The sequence below is a fragment of the Macaca nemestrina genome, chromosome 3 (genome assembly GCF_043159975.1).
Source record: "Macaca nemestrina isolate mMacNem1 chromosome 3, mMacNem.hap1, whole genome shotgun sequence".
In the NCBI taxonomy this organism is placed as follows: domain Eukaryota; kingdom Metazoa; phylum Chordata; class Mammalia; order Primates; family Cercopithecidae; genus Macaca; species Macaca nemestrina.
In genome coordinates this window covers 59,229,672-59,242,022 of record NC_092127.1, presented here as the reverse complement: position 1 = coordinate 59,242,022, position 12,351 = coordinate 59,229,672, and the positions used below count along the sequence as shown (strand labels likewise).

The 12,351-nt window shown below is 36.8% G+C and overlaps 1 long non-coding RNA gene across 1 annotated transcript; it reads left to right on the top strand.

Annotated features, from left to right (window-relative positions):
• The first annotated feature begins 649 nt into the window (after positions 1–649).
• On the top strand, positions 650–12,075 carry LOC112427476 (uncharacterized). The gene is made up of 3 exons (XR_003019071.2): positions 650–848; positions 10,075–10,346; positions 11,963–12,075. It is a non-coding gene; the product is annotated as an uncharacterized lncRNA (long non-coding RNA).
• Positions 12,076–12,351: the final 276 nt, after the last annotated feature.

The window sequence follows — 12,351 nt, the reverse complement described above, 5'->3', positions numbered from 1 at the left end:
GTGTGTCTGACATGGAACAAGTTTATGTTATCTGTTCGATACGAGGACTAATGCATTTTGCCAAGATTTGTGGAGGATCCTTTTTAAGGTTTTCTTTTACCCTGATATGTAGTTGATTTTAGAGCCCCTGAGTCCTTTGAGAGTTCCCAGTGGGAGATTAGGGGTCCTAAACTTTCAGTAACTATGTGGAGTTGAAAGGAGGGAGTGAAAGGGAAAGTCTGACAGGGGTGAATAGAGGGATTGAAGACATAGGAGTTTGAAGATCAACTTATCAAAGGATTCAAGGAAACTGAAGGAAAAATTGAAGGTGGTAAATAAGGAAGGAGGAGTGAGAGCTATGAGAAGAGAGAAGTTTTAGAAGAGACTGTTTTGCGGAGCCACTGAAGTTCACAATTGCTGTAGCCTGAAAGTATTTGTTCCACCCAAGTTTGTATGCTGATATTCTGATCACCAAGGCTATGATATTAAGAGACAGACTGGGGGGGAGGTCAATAGATCATGAGTGTGGTGCCCTCTTGAATGGGATAGGTGCTTATAAAAGAGGACTGAGGTAGCTTTTTTGCCACTTTTTTCATGTGAAAATACAGCTCAAAAGTACTATCTGTGAGGAAAGGTCCCTCACCAGACATTGAATCTTCCGGTAACTTGATTTTGGACTTTCCAATCTTCAGAACTGTGAGAAATACATTTCTTTTGTTTACAATATAATCAATGTGTGGTATTTTGTTAAAGGAGACTGAACAGGATAGGATACATTATCCTTAATGTAATCATTCCAACAAGAGAAGAAGCCAACAGAATTGGTAGAGCATATAGTCAGTGGGGGTTCAGCAACCATAAGAATCAAAGTATATCCTTACTGTACTTCAATGGATTATCATTTGGAGCATTGGCTCAGGAGTCAGATCACCAATAAATCTATTATCAATCAGTCAGGAGTGAAGGCAAAGATTTCAGAAATGAACATTTGGGATCCAGGCCAAAAGGTCCAGAGGTCCAATGATTAATCTGACCCTATTCAAATCATGACTTCATTAACTGTTAAAGGAAATTTATTCTGATACTTCTTAAAAGAGTAAGGAAGACTTCATTATAATTGTTTAACTTCAAAAATGTTCATCATTATATTTCATATTTTGAAAGTTAAATATGCTCACTGCAAAAAAATGTACAAATAAAACATATAAAAGTAGATATCACCCATTATTCAATTACCATTACATTGTCATCACTGACATTCTGATCTATTTATGTCCTTTTTAAAAGTAACATAATATCATAGATATTTTTCATATATTAAGAACTTAAAGATGCTTTATTATAGTCCATCTTGTGGATAATACATGATTCCCACCAACATATCTTTAATGTTAAACATTTATGTTCTCTCTCGTGAAACACAACAAAATTTGCCAACGTATATGAACTACTTTAAAGTTACCAGTGCTTTCACCTATTTATTTCTTCTAAAAAATAAATTTAGCTTATATTTTAGATTCAGGGGTTACATGTGCAAGTGTGTCAAATGGGAGCACTGCATGATGGTTAGGTTTTGTGTATGGATGATCCCATCATCCAGGCAATGAGCACAGCACCCAATAGGCAGTCTCTCACTCCTTTCCTCCCTCCCCCTTCCATCAGTCCCCAGTGTCTATTGCTCCAATGTTTATGTCTATGTGTACTCAGTGTTTAGCTTCACTTAGAAGTCAGAACATGCTGTATCTGCTTTTCTGTTCCTGTGTTAAGTCACTTAGACTAACAGCCTCCAGGTGCATTCTTGTGACTGTAAAGGACATAATATCATTATTTCCTATGGCTGCATAGTATTCCATGGTGTATATGTACCACATTTTCTGTATCCAGTTAGCCATTGATGAGCACCTAGGTTGACTCCATGTCTTTGCTATTGTGGATAGTACTGCGATTAATGTGTAAGTGCATATGTGTTTTTGGTAGAATGAGTGGTTTTCTTTTGGACATATAACCAGTAATGGGATTGCTTGATAAAATTGTAGTTCTGTGTTAAGTTATTTTAGAAATCTCCAAATTACTTTGCACAGTGACTGAACTAATTTACATTTCCACCAGCATTGTATAAGTATCCCCTTTCTCCACAGCTTTGCTGGCATATTATTTTTTGATCATTTATTAATATCCCTTCTGACTGGTAAGAGATGGTGTCTTGTTGTGGTTTTGATTTACATTTCTTTGATGACTGCTGAAGATGATGAGTACTTTTTTATATCTGGGTTGGCTACCTGTACATCTTCTTTTGAGAAGTGTCTGTTCATGTTTTTTGCCCATTTTTAAAATGGGGTTGTTTATTTTACACTTCTTGATTTCAGTTCCTTATAGATTCTGTATATGAGACCTTTGTCAGAGGCATAGTTTATGAATATATTCTCCCATTCTGTAGGTTGTTGATATACTCCATTGATAGTTTTTGTAGCTGTGCAAAAGCTTTTTAGTTCATTTAGGTCCCACTTGTCAATTTTTGTTTTTGTTGCAATTGCTTTTGAAGACTTAGCCATAAATTATTTTCCAAGGTTGATGACGAGATGGGTATTTCCTAGGTTTTCTTCTAGGATTTTTATACTTTGAAGTCTTACACTAAATATTTAATCCATCTTGAGTTACTTTTTGTTTATGGTGAAAGGCAGGTGTCTAGTTTCATTCTTCTGCATATGGCTAGCCATTTGTCTCAGCACCACTTATTGAACAGGAGTCATTTCCTCGTTTCTTATTTGTGTTGACTTTGGAGATAGTTATAGGTGTGCAGTCTTATATATGGGGTTTCAATTTGGTTCCATTGGTCTATGTGCCCATTTTTGTACCAGTACCATGCTGTTTTGGTTACTGTAGCCTTATAGTATAATTTGAAATAGAGGAATGTGATGCCTCTGGCTTGTTCTTTTTGCTTAAGACTACTTTGGCTATTTGGGCTTTTTTTTGGTTACATTTGAATTTTAGAATACCCTTTTTTATATTTCTGTGATAAATGACATTAGTAGTTTCATAGGAACAACATTCAATCTCTAGATTGCTTTGGAAGAAATGGTCATTTTAATTATCCACAAGCATGGAATGTTTTTCCATCTCTACAAATTCTTGTAGAGTTTTGACCTTCTTGGTTAGATATAGTTCTAGGTTTTTTTTTTTGTTTGTTTTTTTGTTTTTTTTGTAGCTATTGTAAATGTGACTGCATTCAAGGTTTGCCTGTCAGCTTGAATGCTACTGGTGTATAGAAATGCTACTGGTTTCTGTACCTTGATTTTGTATTCTGAAACTTTACTAAATAGTTTTAGTTGTAAAAGACTTCTGTCAGAGTCTCTAGAGTTTTCTAAGGTATAGAATCATATCCTTAGTGAAGTGAGATAATTTGACTTCCTCTTTTCCTATGTAATGCCTTTTATTTCTTTCTCTTGTCTGATTACTCTGGCTAAGACTTACAGTTTTATGTTGAATAGGAGTCTTGAGAGTTGGCATCCCCATCTTCTTCCAGTTCTTAAGAGAAATCCTTCCAACTTTTTTTCCATTTGGTATGATGTTTGCTGTGGGTTTGTCATAGATGGCTCTTATTATTTTGAGGTATGCTCCTTCGGGGCATAGTTTGTTGAGGAGGAATACTATTTAGCACTATTGTGATAGGCATAAAATCTACTGCAATTGGGTAGTGAAATAACTCTCAACTCTGAGTATAGCAAAGACAGTGGAAATATACAGTCAACCAGCAGAATTAGAGGAATCAATAGAAAAATTACTCAGAGGAAACATCAGGGTGGGGGAATTCTGTCTAAGAATACTTAATAGAATTCTTGCTGAAGATAGGCTGGGGGATAAGCTATCAAAGTTAAGGGATGATGAATTTGCTTATATATAAAGAGTGATTAGATATCAAGGGTGGGAAATTTTTGTTAAACTGACTTAGCAGAATTTTTGCTACAACTAGGCCATGCATCCATAGCAAGGATGGGGGCTAAGGTTAAGGCCAAGTCAAGAGAAGGGCTCAGAGAAACCTGACTAAAGTTTGTTTAAAGAAAGAGGTTTTTCTTGTTTGTTTGGTTTGGTTTGCTTTGGTTTTTTTAGCTTTAAAACTGCGACAAATGCCGTAAAGCATGAACTCAAGTCAGTATAGCTGGGAGTATATCTTAGCTTTACTTCTTATTTATCTTCCTGAACTTGGGCAAGATATACAACTCTTCACACACCCTTCATCTGAAATATTGGGATAATAAGAATCTCTACTTAATAACAATTTTGCAGGGATATAGTCAAAGTTTTCATTATAGAGTCCAGCACTTAATAAATGCTATACAATAAATAATATTGCATAAAACAATTTCTTATTACTTTTTCTACTCCCGAGTAAATAGGCCTCTATCATATCTCTTAGCCTTGTTCAGTTTTTAATAGTACTACAGATATCCTGGATCAACCTCCTTGCATAATAATCTCAGGAACTTGACCTCCATACTTATTTTCCGCCATTTCAATTTGTTCCCTCACCGGAAATAATATGCATTGTACTTATTATATTAACATTATTGTTCTGACACTGCAGTTCATTCTTATTTGGGAGCCTTCTATGTCACATACCATGTATATTCTTTTAAATGCTCTTCCTTCTTTTTCTCTATTTTCTAATCCTGTTACTTCTGCTAAAATCTTCTCTTCTGCTTTCATTTGCCTATAAGGCATTAAAATGTACATATTCAGGAGACAATTGATTATATATTTTTGAAATTTTGAAACCAGATCTTCAATGAAGATACAGTTTTGTGAGATGGAAATATATAATTGGTAACTGAAGCTATGCGGATGCACAGAGTAAACATAGTGGAGAAATAAGAATGCTAGAGTGAATGAAACTAATCAAAAATATAAAGCCTAAGAAATTAGAGTGGTACGAGAAATTTATGGCAGCTTTTTTTTTCAAATATGTGCTTTCTTTTTTCATATGTGCCTTTGTTTTCCATTTTAAAAATATTTTTGCATACATTTTAGGTGTACAACTATTTGGTATACGCACCTATATAGTGTGATGGTTAATATTGAGTGTCGACTTGATTGGATTGAAGGATGCAAAGTATTATTCCTAGGTGTGTCTGTGAGGGTGCTGGCAAAGGAAATTAACATTTGAATCAGTGGACTAGGAGCAACAGATCCACCCTCAATCTGGGTGGGGACCATCTGATAAGCTGCCAGTGTGGCTAGGATAAAAGCAAGCAGAGGAATGTGGAAGGACTAGATTGGCTAAGTCTTCTGACCTCCATCTTTCTCCTATGTTGGATGCTTTCTGCCCTTGAACATCAGACTCTAAGTTCTTCAGCTTTTGGACTCTTGGCCCTACACCAGTGGTTTTCCAGAAGCTCTCGGGCCATTGACCACAGACTGAAAACTGCACTGTTGGCTTCCCTACCTTTGAGGTTTGGGGACTCAGACTGGCTTCATCTTTTCTCTGCTTGCAGACCAACTGTTGTAGGACATCATCTTGTGATTGTGTGAGTCAATACTCTGTAGTAAACTCCCTTTTATATATATATCTATCCTATCAGTTCTGTAACTCTAGTGAACACTGACTAACATAGATTTTGGTACCAGGAGTGGAGTGCTGCTGCAAAAATGCCCTAAAATGTGGAAGTGACTTTGGAACTGGGTAACAGGCAGAGGTTGGAATAGTTTGGAGGGCCCAGAGGAAGACAGAAAAATACAGGACAGTTTCAAACTTCCTAGAGATCTTGAGGGCTCAGAATACAGGAAGATGTGGGAAAGTCTGGAACTTCCTAGAGACTTGTCTAATGGCTTTGATCAAAATGCAGATAGTGATATGGACAATAAAGTCCAGGTTGAGGTAGTCTCCAATGGAGATGAGGAACTTGCTGGGAACTGGAGTAAAGGTCACTCTTGCTGTGCAAAGAGACTGACTACATTTTTCCCTTGCCCTAGAGATCTGTGGAACTTTGAACTTGACAGAGATGATTTAGGGTATTTGGGGGAAGAAATTTCTAGGCAGCAAAACATTCAAAAGGAAGCAGAGCTTGAAAGTTTGGAATATTTGCAGCCTGACAATACTATAGAAAAGAAAAATCCATTTTCTGGGGAGAAATTGAAGCCTGCTGCAGAAATTTGCATAAGTACCAAGGAGTCAAATGTTAATTACCAAGACAATGGGGAAAATGTTTCCAGATATGTCAGAGACCTTCAGGGCAGCCCCTCCCATCACAGGCCATGAGACCAAGGATGAAAAATTTGTTTTCTTGGCCAGGTCCAGGGCCCCCCTGCCTCATACTGCCTAGGGACTTGGTGTCCTGCATCTCAGCTGCTCCAGCCATGGCTAAAAGGGGCCAAGGTAAATTCAGGCTCATGGCTTCAGAGGGTGCAAGCACCAAGCCTTGACAGCTTTCATGTGTATTGAGCCTGCAGGTACACAGAAGTCAAGTAATGAGGTTTGAGAACCTCCACCTAGATTTCAAAGGATGTATGGAAATGCCTGGAAGTTTAGTCAGAAGTTAGCTGCAGGGGTGGGGTCCTCGTGGAGAACCTCTGCTAGGGCAGTGACAAAGGAAAATGTGGAGTGATACCCTCTACACAGAGTCCCACTGGTCACTGCCTAATGAAGCTGTGAGAAGAAGGTCACCATCCTCCAGACCCCAGAATGATAGATCCAATGACAGCTTGCACTTTGTACCTGGAAAAGTTGCAGACACTCCACACCAGCCCATGAAAACAGCCAGGAAGGGAGTTGTACCCTGCAAAGTCACAAAAGCATTAGCTGCCCAAGATCATGGGAACCCGCCTCTTGCATCAGTATGACCTGGATATGAGTCATGCAATCAAAGGAGATCATTTTGGAGCTTTAAGATTTGAGTGCCTTGCTGGATTTCGGATTTGCATGGAACTTGTAGCCCCTTCATTTTGGCCAATGTCTCCCATTTAAAATGGGTGTATTTACCCAATACCTCCCATTGCTTTTGATTTACAAGCTCATAGCCAGAAGGACTTGCCTTGTTTCAGATGGGACTTTGCACTGTGGACTTTTAGGTTAACGCTGGACTCAGTTAAGATTTTGGGCCGGGCGCGGTGGCTCAAGCCTGTAATCCCAGCACTTTGGGAGGCCGAGACGGGCGGATCACGAGGTCAGGAGTTCGAGACCATCCTGGCTAACACGGTGAAACCCCGTCTCTACTAAAAAATACAAAAAAAAAACTAGCCGGGCGAGGTGGCGGGCGCCTGTAGTCCTGGCTACTCGGGAGGATGAGGCAGAAGAATGGCGTAAAAACCCGGGAGGCAGAGCTTGCAGTGAGCTGAGATTCGGCCACTGCACTCCAGCCTGGGCGACACAGCGAGACTCCGTCTCAAAAAAAAAAAAAAAAAAAAAAATTTGGGGGACTATTGGAAAGGCATGAAATGTGAGGACATAAGATTTGGGAAGGACAAGGGGTGGAATTATGTGGTTTAGCTCTGTGCCCCCACTCAAATCTCACCTTGAATTGTAATAATCCCTACTTCTTGTGGGAGGGTAATTGTGGTAGGAGGTGACTAAATCATGGGGGCAGGTTTTTCCTGTGCTATTGTCATCAAATTGAATAAGTCTCTTGAGATCTGATGGTTTTATAAAAGGGAGTTCCCCTGCACACTCTCTTTGTTGCCTGCTACCATGTAAGATGTCCCTTTGCTCTTTCTTCATCTTCTGCCATGATTATGAGGCTTCCCCAGCCATATGGAACTGTAAGTCCATTAAACTTCGTTCCTTTATAAATTACCTAGTCTTGAGTACGTTTTTATTAGCAGCCCAGGGGGAGCTAATTGAATGATTAGGCAGGTGTTTCCCAGGCCATTCTGGTGATAGTGAATAAGTCTCAAAAGATATGATGGTTTTATAAAGGAGAGTTCCCCTGCACACATTCTCTTGCCTGCTGCCATGTAAGATGTCCCTATTCTCTTCCTTCATCTTTTCTGCCATGACTGTGAGGACTCCCAAGCCATGTGGAACTGTGTCCATTTAACCTCTTTCTCAGATGAATTACCCACTCTCAGGAATATCTTTATCATCAGCTTGAAAACAAACTAATATATATAGTGAAATGACAACTACAGTCAAGCAAATTATTCTATCCATCACCTTTTATAATTACCTTTTCCCCCAAAACAACAATGCCTAAAAATCTACTCTCTTAGTGAATTTTCAGTATTCAATACAATATTGTTAACTATAACCCTCATAATCTACATTAGAGCTCTAGACCTATTCATTCTACATGGCTGCAAGTTCATAACCTTTGACTCACTTCACTTCCTTCTATTTATTTCCCCTGATTTCCCCAGTAATCGCTGTTCTATTCTCTGTTTGCTAAGTATAAGTGAAATCGTGCGATATTTTTCTTTCTGTGTCTGGCTTATTTCTCTTAGCCTAATGTCCTCTGGGTTACTAACATGAATGTTGTGGCAGCATTTATGTTTTCAGAAATGGCAGTATCTCTTTCATATATATATATGAAATATATATATATAAAAATATATATTTATATATAAAATCTCATTTATATTAATATGTCCTTTTTAATCAATTTATCTATCAATGGATACATAGGTTGTTTTCATATCTTGAACATTATGAGTAATGCTGCAATGAACATGGGAGTAAAGCTTGTTTTACTAGGTCCTATTTGTATTTCTTTTATATCTAGCAGAAGGATTGTTAAATCATACAGTGGTTCTATTTTTAATTGTTGGAGGAACCTCCACAATGTTTTCCAGAATTGCTGTACCAATTTATATTACCATCAAGAATGTACAAGGTTTCCTTTTACTCCACAGCTTCGCCAACAATGATTATCTTTTGTCTTTTTCGTAATTGTCATCTTAACAGGTGTGAGGTGATATCACGCTTTGGTTTTTTGATTTGCATTCCACTGTTAATCAGTAATGTTGAGCACCGTCTTACATATCTGTTGGCCATTTGTATGTCTTCTTTGGAAAAATATCTATTCAAGTTCTTTCCTCATTTCTTAATTAGGTTATTTGTGTTCTTTTTTCTATGGAGTTGTGTGAATTCTTTATATAATTTGGATGCTAACACCTGATCAAATACATGGTTTGCAATTCTTCTTTCCCAATCCTTAGATTCTCACCAGTCTTCACTCTGTTGAATTTGTTTTCTTTTTGTTGTGTGTGTGTGTGTATGTGTGTGCAGGAGCTTTTTAGTTTTATGTAGTCTCACTTGTTTATTTTTACTTTTGTTGCCTGAGCTTTGAGTTTGCAGATGTACATTCTCAAATGCTGCTGAGAAGTCAAGCAATATGAAAGTGAAAAAAATTGTTATATTTACGAACAAAATGTCTATGGAAATTTTGACGTCTATTATTGCCTGCCTCTATGGTGAGGTTCCTACTGAGAATGTGGCAGGTGTTGAAATTTAAAGTGTAGTTGATGGAACCGGCATAAGACAGAAGGAGTGGTATCTCATTTACTAAAACAAACAAACAAAAGTAATAGAAATAGATGAGTCTACACTATAATTGGTTTCATGGCTTCTGTTTACACTGATGAGTGAAAGAGTGTTGAACAAAAAAACATATGAGGAGAGTAGAGAAGGTTTAAACTTCCAATTGACAATGGAAGATTATGATTAGGGTAAAATAGAATTGATAGCAGTGATTAACACTTGAGGTTAATAGTAGTGACAAGGGATGAATGGTGAATCTAACCTTGATCATGAGTATTGTCTGACAGCAGTCATCAGTCCAATTGTTGGTTAAGAGAAGGTGAACGATTTCCTCCATTCCAGCATGAATTGTGCTAGGTTTCTGTGACAGAGGTTAAAAAAATATATAATTGTGGTATATTTGAGAAAAGGATCAATTAAAATTCTTAATTTTCCCATTTTTTCTTCTAATTACTTGCATTAAAATAGTACTGTTCTCTCATATTTTTAGTTTATATACAATTTCAACTATATATTGCAGTGATTTTGTTTTTTCAGGATAGACTGTGTTCTAACTACTATTTTTGCATAGTAAAATAACCCTAAACTTAATGACAGAAAAACTTTTAAAATGCACATGAATTCTGTAGGTTAAAAGTTCAACCAGGAACTATAAAAGAAACAAAATGCTCTGGACACTTGTTAAAAATGGCAAGGAAACTGTAGTCCCCGCTACTCCAGAGGCTGAAGCAGGAGGATCACTTGAAGTCAGAGTTTGAAGCCAGCCTGGGCAACATAAGAAGACCCCATTTCTAGAAAAAGTAAAAAAGGTAAGGAAGACTTCACTCAAGACTTCTGCAATATAGATCAAGACTATTTCAATAAAGGAGAGCAATTATATTCAACTTCACTGAAAGAAAAGGTGGGAGAATTTTTAAATGTTGGAGTAAGCTAATGGAAAAATATTAGCAAAGATATTAGCAGATGACATTAGCAAAGAATTGGTCTAAGTGACTAGGTCATCTATCTTTGCTTGAAGTTAGACTCCTAACCTCCCACAGAGATTCAAAATTAGGGACAATATCTCCTTAAATGAATATACATTTCAAAGTGATGGTTCCTAAAACTTTGATGAAGACATTCCTTGTAAAACTGGTGAGAAGTGGGAAGAAACTATATCTCATAGAGGCAGAGAAAAAGTTTCTAATTGCAAGTTTTCTTAAGTTAATGCTCTATAAAAGAAAGGTCATGGATTTGCAGTCAGAAAGAAACCTGTCTGAGATTAGTCAAGTTGAGGGGAATTTTAAGGCCTTCTTGTTCAGTACAGGGATGAGCTTAGTTGTTTTCCACAGAGTATGGGTTTCAGCTGGAAAGACATGAAGGTTAGAGGTGATTCTATGGCTGGGGAAAGGGATGACTTTTCTCATATAAATAAGGGTTGATGCTAAATGTCAGCTGGAACCTCTGCTGGGATGTCAGCTGAAACATCCACTCTCCATGAGGGCTAATTTTAGTTTGCTTGCAACGTAGTGACTGTATTCCAAGTGGGAGCATCCTTAGAAACAAAACAGAGGTGTATGGCATTAATATAATTCAAGAAGAGTTGTGGAGTCACTTTCACCATGTTTCCAGGTTCAAGGAGATGATTACGTGAGTTGGAAGGCATCATTGTGGCTATCTATGGAAAGCACACTCTGCCATGGTCAGAAATACTATTGGCCAAGTATAATATTTATTAGGAAAAAATAGATTTATATCTCTAATAAGATGGGATCATTGTATACTTTGTTATCATTTATTTAGAATCATAACAGAGTGCCTATAGAATAAATTAGTGGAGAAAGTTATTTTGAATTTACATTATTTTCAATATGAATTTTGGAGTAGAATCCACTTATAATTTAGTTGAATTGAAAGAGGGAATAGCTTTACTCTTATTACTATCTTGTAATTGTCAGTTGTAATTGTAAATTATAATTACAGCCTGGACTGTACTGAAATTCTTAGAGAATATTTTTCTGAAAGAGCCATAAGACAAGGGTGTGTTCTGATTCTTAATTGCAAGTAATTTAAAAGGCTCATAATCCTTGTTTAACCAAAATCATTATGAACTTTCCCCTAGGGAAAAGGTGGCATTATTTATTTATGCCTATACTATAATTCATATATATACATTTATAATCTCCATACCAGACTGCAGAATCAGAATTAGTGTATAGAAGAACTAGTTATCATCCTGGAAACTAATAGCTGAAATTTACTTTTTTTCTTGGAATATTTATTGAGTCTCTACTTTGTCAGGTATTGGAATGGGCACTGTGGTAATAATTTGATGAGCAAGACATGGTACCTACTTGGAAAGCCCATAATATCCATAAGTAAGCATGCAATAATTTTCACATATTAAAAATAAATATTTTACCCCGAGTTGTTATTGAATAATGCAGAAAAAAACACAATGTATTTTCCAAATTAGTTTCAGATTTCTTTGGAGAAATAAAAATGTGAATAAGTAGAACTTAATTATTTGATTTGCAGAAATAATATGAATACAAATCTTCAGATATAAGTATTCATTGATACTTGCTTTGGGGAAAGCAGAAGACAAGATGCTATATACATGTGAGTAGCCCTTAGTAGGGAGAAACCCCACTTCTCTTAGATGGTATGTATAATCCATATTGTAAAAGAGATAATCTATTAAAATATATATTGTTTTGTACTTTATTTCCTTTTCCATTGCATAGGTTTTATATATTATGCTGTTACACGGTAGGGAAATCTAAATTTCTGATCTGAGCAAACCCTAGTTTAGGAGAAGCCATAAACTTCTGATAAACTGGGGTTTGCTGCTTTGAAGGTTACATTGGTATACACCCAACAGATATAATAGTAATTCACATTTTGTATATTTTGATACCTCTTTA